The 7,556-nt window shown below is 42.4% G+C and overlaps 1 pseudogene; it reads right to left on the bottom strand.

The window, feature by feature from the left end:
* Nucleotides 1-529: 529 nt before the first annotated feature.
* Nucleotides 530-647, bottom strand: LOC126417851 (5S ribosomal RNA; annotated as a pseudogene).
* Nucleotides 648-7,556: the final 6,909 nt, after the last annotated feature.

Below are 7,556 nucleotides of genomic sequence, written 5' to 3'. Positions count from 1 at the left end.
GGTCTAAGTTCTGTTTTTGATTCTGCTGCTTCCTGTTTGTTATAGTAGTCCGTTACGTGTTACCCTTTCCATTTGTTTTTAAAAACGCAAGACGGCAGTGGGCTGGTTATTCCAACGCAAGTGACTCACAAGTATACTTTATTTATTGTTTTGAGACAAGAGTGATTAATTAGGACTACTAGTCAAAAGTATTTTATTGTTTAATACTCTTACCGATATTTGACGTAAAGGTTATTAAACAATTCATGTAGCAGAAGGTTATACTTGTCACTAAATTTTTGAATACGTCTTATTTACCATTAAATTGACTAATAGTATTCTATGATAAGCACTCCGTCGTCAGGCCACGAGTGGCCTACCGGGACCATCCGACCGCCGTGTCATCCTGAGAGGAGGATGCGGATAAGAGGGGCATGGGGTCAGCACACTGCTCTCCCGGTCGTTATGATGGTATTATTGACCGAAGCCGCTACTATTCGGTCGAGTAACTCCACAATTGGCATCACGAGGCTGAGTGCAACCCGAAAAATGGCAACAGCGCATGGCAGCCTGGATGGTCAGCCATCCAAGTGCTGGCCACGCCCAACAGCGTTAAACTTCGGTGATCTCACGGGAACCGGTGTATCCACTGCGGCACGGCCGTTGCCAGTATTTTATGATGAATTTTCGAAATGAGTATGTAAAAAAATTCTATGTAGTTAATTGTGAATTATTTGTGATATCACGTAACACGCAAATTACCAGAGAGATGAGTAGCCGAAATGTAGAGGACGGAGAATTGTTTGTGATATCACATCGTAAGCAAATTACCAATGAGATGGCGCCAGCCTGGGCGCCAAAATATAATGAACTGGGAATTCTTCTCTGCTCTCTGAGATGAAATGACGTGTAGATGATTAATGAGATAGCCCCAAGTTGGGGGGCAAGAATTAAATGAAATCAAACACATGTTAAGATGAATTAAATATGAAATGAATGCACTTATTTCGGTAAACGTTACAAGATGACAAATCTCAGGGCTTAAATCGATTCGTCTGGGAGGGAACACGAGGATGTTATGAATGGTAAGGAGGGGGGGAATGCATCATATTACCATTACTCATAAACGTTTGTGGTGTGGTGGTGACGGCGGCAGGTGCTGGCTAGGTATAGCGCGTCGCCTCGGAGCTGTGTGGTGGGGAGTCGGCCGCTCTGCCCTGTGGTTCGCGGTTGTGCGGCGAGGGCCCGGGACGATGTCCGCTCTGAAAGGTCGCCGTGGCCAAAGCAGCGTTATCAAGTTGTGGGGACACGTATGTAGGCGATGGATGGAGGAGAACCCATGTCCTTTTGCTTTCTATATCTACATCTACATCCATACTCCGGAAGCCACCTGACGGTGTGTGGCGGAGGGTACCTTGAGTACCTCTATCGGTTCTCCCTTCTATTCCAGTCGCGTATTGTTCGTGGAAAGAAGGATTGTCGGTACGCTTTTGTGTGGGCTCTAATCTCTCTGATTTTATCCTCATGGTCTCTTCGCGAGATATACGTAGGAGGGAGCAGTATACTGCTTGACTCTTCGGCGAAGGTGTGTTCTCGAAACTTTAACAAAAGCCCGTACCGAGCTACTGAGCGTCTCTCCTGCAGAGTCTTCCACTGGAGATTATCTATCATCTCCATAATGCTTTCGCGATTACTAAATGATCCTGTAACGAAGCGCGCTGCTCTCCGTTGGATCTTCTCTATCTCTTCTTTCAACCCTACCTGGTACGGATCCCACACTGCTGAGCAATATTCAAGCAGTGGGCGAACAAGCGTACTGTAACCTACTTCCTTTGTTTTCGGATTGCATTTCCTTAGGATTCTTCCAATGAATCTCAGTCTGGCATCTGCCTTACCGACGATCAACTTTATATGATCATTCCATTTTAAATCACTCCTAATGCGTACTCCCAGATAATTTATGGATTTAACTTCTTCCAGATGCTGACTTTTATTTTGTAGCTAAATGATATGGGATCTTTCTTTCTGTGTATTCGCAGCACATTGCACTTGTCTACACTGAGATTCAATTGCCATTCCCTGCACCATGCGTCAATTCACTGCCGATCCTCCTGCATTTCAGTACAATTTTCCATTGTTACAACCTCTCGATACACCACAGCAACATCTGCAAAAAGCCTCAGTGAACTTCCGATGTCATCCACAAGGTCATTTATGTATATTGTGAATAGCAACGGTCCTATGACACTCCCCTGCGGCACACCTGAAATCACTCTTACTTCGGAAGACTTCTCTCAATTGAGAATGACATGCTGCGTTCTGTTATCTAGGAACTCTTCAATCCAATCACACAATTGGTTTGATAGTCCATATGCTCTTCCTTTGTTCATTAAACGACTGTGGGGAACTGTATCGAAAGCTTTGCGGAAGTCAAGCTGTCTCAATGACTCTTCATTTCTCATCCATCTCTAAACTCAATGATTTCCTGAAATTTTCCTTCTCTCAACGTTGTCTCTGGCGGGCTAAATTTGCAGTGTCGCCAAATGACTAATAGACGTTTCATGACTACGCCTCCCAGTACGATGCGGAAATTCTCTGTCTTGCAAGAGTAGGTGTGTGATCCAGGAACTGGCGCCGAGGATGTTTCCAGCTTCGCTCGTACAACATTTCGATGCTTTTCTGAATTCCTGAGTAGATGTGAAGACAGCCTCACAATCCTTCATTGTTACGGCTCACTCTGCGTGAGGTCTGGTCAGTCTCAAGTTTGTCTTTCGTCTAAGAACTTGCTAACATTCATGATTTACAAGGTACGTCCTTGCTGTCCAGAAAACATTTTTTAAACAAGCCAGCTTCTTTTGCAGATTTTTATTTTCACATGCCTCCTTGTGCGAATTCTTGGTGCTTTTGCGTCTGCAAGGGTCCTGGAATTGGCGACACGTTCTTGCTTTCTAAGGCAGATATATAGGCTGCTGCAATCCAGAAAAATCATTCTTTACGCTTTTTCTTAGTGGCTACAGGTGTAAATTGTCCAATAGACTCTTCACAGGTTGTTCATTCTTAAGCGAAGTGAGGGCATTGACCCCTCTACACTCTTGTTCTTGGAAAATGGCTCCAGTATCCGGATCTTCAGCAGTCACTGCTTGGGACTTGCTCTCTCCTCGCCTGGGCCACTGACACTGTGAATTGGCGAAAATGGCACCCAGCAGAGGTATCACAATATTTGTCATTTGGTTAAATGTAAGCATTGTGGTAATTTCCTGATTGAAATTGTTTCCGGTACCTTGCCATTTCCCGACTTCCCAATATCGCACGTATATCAGTATACTTGTATTTCCGTAGCAGCACAATCTACAAACTTGAAACGGGATTGATCTTTCTCTCAGCAACAGTTTCGCTTGTTCATGATGCCGAAGGGAAACTTAACTGTCTTGCTGGATCTATGACAAAAATATTACATAGTAAATTCAGACATGTGTTTGGAAACAGTAGTTGGTTTCAAGCTGTGTGCAGAATTTAAAATGTGGCACATGACCATCGAGAAGAGGATATCGATGTGAATGCGAACAATGAGGTCTACTATAAACTCAGTAACCAGCCATATTGTGATGTGGAGCACTCATTTTCTCAGAAGAAGACAGAGTTTCAGGACAACAGTCAGTTATCTGTGATAGCTTAAGGACAAGTCTCAATGAGCAATCTAGTTCTTCAGTGATCAGTGAGATACAGCATAAATTTCATTTTTATGTACTGTGTACTGTACACACAAATTAACTGACTAGTAATTACATATTTTTACAAATCTGTCACACTTCAGGTATTTCTAAAACATAAAAAAGTAAATATTTTCCGACTTATAGTAGCTACAAATCTGAACCTCGTAGTATTACATGCAACTGTAGGTTTCGATGCGTACGTGTGAAGAAATACACTCAACACGCGGCGTACATATAGAAAAACAACAGAATATACCTTGTTATTCGACAATATGGAATACGGAGGAGGCGATCTGTCATGTTAAAATGTGTTATAAAAATCTTAAGTTAGCGTCAGAGAAATTCCTTGATTGATAACTTGTTTCAGCTCATTGACATGCCACCTTCAGTTCTAAAATACAGCAAATGGCGTATAACAGATGAACAGTAGCAGAATACGTTTAACGTTGTAAATTACAGGGTTATTCTAAATGATGGACCCATTTTCAAAAATTCGTATGTATTCCAGTACGAATTCAAAATGAACAACCTTTATACCGACGAAAAGAGGAAGTTTCAAATATTTTAGCGCGGCGGCGGCGGGCGGGCTGTGATTGCTTCAGGTAATTGTTGCAATAGGGCCGTCATTCCGTTTCACTGTCAGTTGCGAGTGAGATGGCGACTGTGGAGTACAACTTGTGCAGGCTCTCAACCCCAATGACAAAGAGAAGCGTCTCGCAGCTTGTGGTTGTGTGCTAACAAAGATATTGGAGCCATTCTGCAATCACCATGTAGGCAGCCAGCCTCGATTAAGCCTCACATAAGAATGAACACACTACGAAGAGCCTGGCGCACAATGAAGAGTGCGCCGAAAACTGATGGACCCCTGAAGCAACTAAGAAAAAGCTTCAGAATGCACACAAGGAGGCATCTGAGTCTTATGGCTCAGCAGCAGCCATTAAGCCTACCGCAGAAAGCAAGAACGTATCGACCGTTTCAGGACGCCTGCACACAAAAACGACAAGAATTCCCAGAGGGAGTCGTGTGAACTAAAGAATTGACAAGAAGTCAGCTTGCTTAAAATAATTGTTTTCCGTACAGTAGGGACGTTCATTATAAATCACGAATGCCAGCAGGTTTTACACGAAACATAAGCTTGAGAATGTCCAGGTCTCACGCAGAGAGAGGTGTTACAAAGATGTACTACGTGGCTGCTTTCAGAACTTAGAACAGCAGAGGCAGTGACATTGTGAGAAAGGCGTCAATTATCGAGTCACACACCAGCTCACGCAAGACAGAGAATTTCCACCCTGCACTGGAAGCGATGGACCTGAAACAACGATCTGTCATTGGGCGGCATTCAGAATTTAGTCTGCCAATGGCAACGTCGAGAGCAGAAAAATTTCGAGAAATAATTGATCGTGGAGATGGAGAGTCAGTGAGACAGTGCCGAAGCAAGAGGACGTAGGTTCTCTTCCGTCTATTGCCTACATGCGCCTGCCGACGACGTAATAATGCTGCTTTGGCTACGGCAACACACGGAGGTCTGTCAGTGCGGACATAATTTCTGGTTCTCTCCACACAGCCACGGGCTACCGAGCAGAGCGGCCGACTCGCCGCACCACAGCTCCGAGGCGACGTTTGTCCTGAGCCATCTGCCTGCCGCAGTTACCGCTACACCAGAAGCATCTCTGAAGACTGGTAAGATGGTACATTCATCCCTCCTCCACTCTCCATAACCAACTCGTGTTCACGCCCAGTCAAATCGGTTCTGGGATTTGTGCCCTGAGATCTGTTTCCCTTTTTTTTTGTTTTGCTTGCAAAATTTACCGAAATAAACGAATTCATTTCACATTTAATTCATCCATTCGCTTATCAATCCCGTAATCGCATAAACTTTTCTGTTTTATTTCATTTAATTACTGATGTATATTATTGGCTCCGAACTTGGGACAATCTCATTAGTCATCTACATGTCACTTCATGTCAGAGAGCCGCGAAGAATCCTCGGTTCACTACATTTTGGCACCAACCGTGGGGCGATGTTGTTGGTAATTTTTATGCTGTGTGTTATCGCAAAAAAATTAACGATTCGCTAGATTATGGCTCCCAGAGTATCGCGATCTCATTCGTAATTCGCATGCAATATGATACCACAGACAGTGATCCACAACATTTGTGGCGTGCAGCATGGGGCCTATGTCATTGGTAATTTGCATGTTATGTGTCAGCATTAAGAATTTTCGAGGCAATGCATTATGCAACCATGAAGATCTTCTTCTTTAGATAAGATCACAGCTATACCACTTACCAAATGTATTTTTTTATCATTTGGATTTGAAGCTTGTCGTGTTGACCGTGTTTTCAGTTAAAATTGTAGGCTGTGAGGTCCGCCAGTTATGCAAAACATCGTTTTTTCTCAGTACCCAAACATGTTTCAGCACCACTTGTGGGGCGCCAGGTGGAATAAGTGTTAATGTTCCTATTATTTATTTAATGCTGTTGTTTGCCGTTCTCAACACTGGCTCTCTAACTACAATATTGGCAACCAGAAAGTGATTAGCAAAACGTGAAGCCTGTAATTAGAATTCCTAGTTCCCACTTCATCTGAGAAATACACTTATAGCTACAGCTTATAGCTCTGAGGAATTAGGAGATTGTCTGGGATTCATAATCAAAATCCATTCTCTCTAAAATGTTCACTATATTCTGAAAGTCACAGACAAAAAGAATCCACATAATCCAACTACCAGAGCAGTTCAGAGTCTAATGCGCTGATGCAACTATAACTGTTCAAATTAAATGTTTAAGTGAATGCACGCCATAATTTGATGATAATGTTCATCAAACGCCACGCTAATAATAGTAGAATGTCTGTCCTGTGGTGGCACGTGAAAATACGAGATACGCAAACTAAAGATAGATCATTAACGTCATCCCAAAATTAACACTTCACTCAAAAACGATTTCATGGTTACGCGTATCCCGAGTAACTTATTACTGCAACCGAGGCTGTTTATATCAACAATACGGACGTGACGCGACTCTCGGCACAGGTGGTGCGCTAATCAGCGTCTGGAGAGAACTGGGGCCTTCTTCTCGCACAGCCCTCTTACATATAAAGCCGCGGTGCGGACGGCTAAGGGAACGCCTGATCAAATCTGCTCTCCCGACTAGCTGCTGGGCTAGTAATGCACCACTTTAAGTTATCGAATAAATCATTGCTTTCTTTGCTGATGTCCGATGAAGCTCTCAATTTAAATGTGTATACAGCACACAGGTAAGTAATCATAACAAAAGTCTGATGTGGCTAAGTCAAATATTTTGGGCGAGAGAATTAATTTAATTACACTACACGCACTAGACCAGCTCTGAACTTGCTCTTTGGAGATACACTACAGCTATAGATTTGTAGTTATTCTGTTGAAACGTCTGAAATTTTTATGATTATAGCGGATCTCCCTTCTACTTAAATTTAAACATCCTCGCTTTATTCATTCGCCAGCTTAATCTATCTTGCTTCCTTAATTTCTAAGACAACAACCAGAAAATCATTAATTTCAACTAAAATTTTAATTTGTGAGATCCAGAATACTGTTTTTACTAAATTATTATGCAAAAGGAATCTAAATATAAATTTTTAAGTTTCTAGCTCTTTTCTATTGCGCCAATGATTTTTACAGAAAAACGTCCAAATTTCGAAAATGGTTAAAGTTATTGAACTGATATTCAACACATATTAATTTAGTATTACTCCGGACATGCTAGAAACGTTTCAGGTTATTTACTTGATTTTTAAAGTATTGCGCAACATTTACGACATCAGAGCTAGTTACAGCAGACTGGCTGGCACACAATGGAAAGACTGATACGAATTTTATAAGG

This window comes from Schistocerca serialis, chromosome 8 (assembly GCF_023864345.2).
Source record: "Schistocerca serialis cubense isolate TAMUIC-IGC-003099 chromosome 8, iqSchSeri2.2, whole genome shotgun sequence".
Taxonomy (NCBI): Eukaryota; Metazoa; Arthropoda; class Insecta; order Orthoptera; family Acrididae; genus Schistocerca; species Schistocerca serialis.
This window is presented reverse-complemented; position numbering and strand designations above follow the sequence as displayed.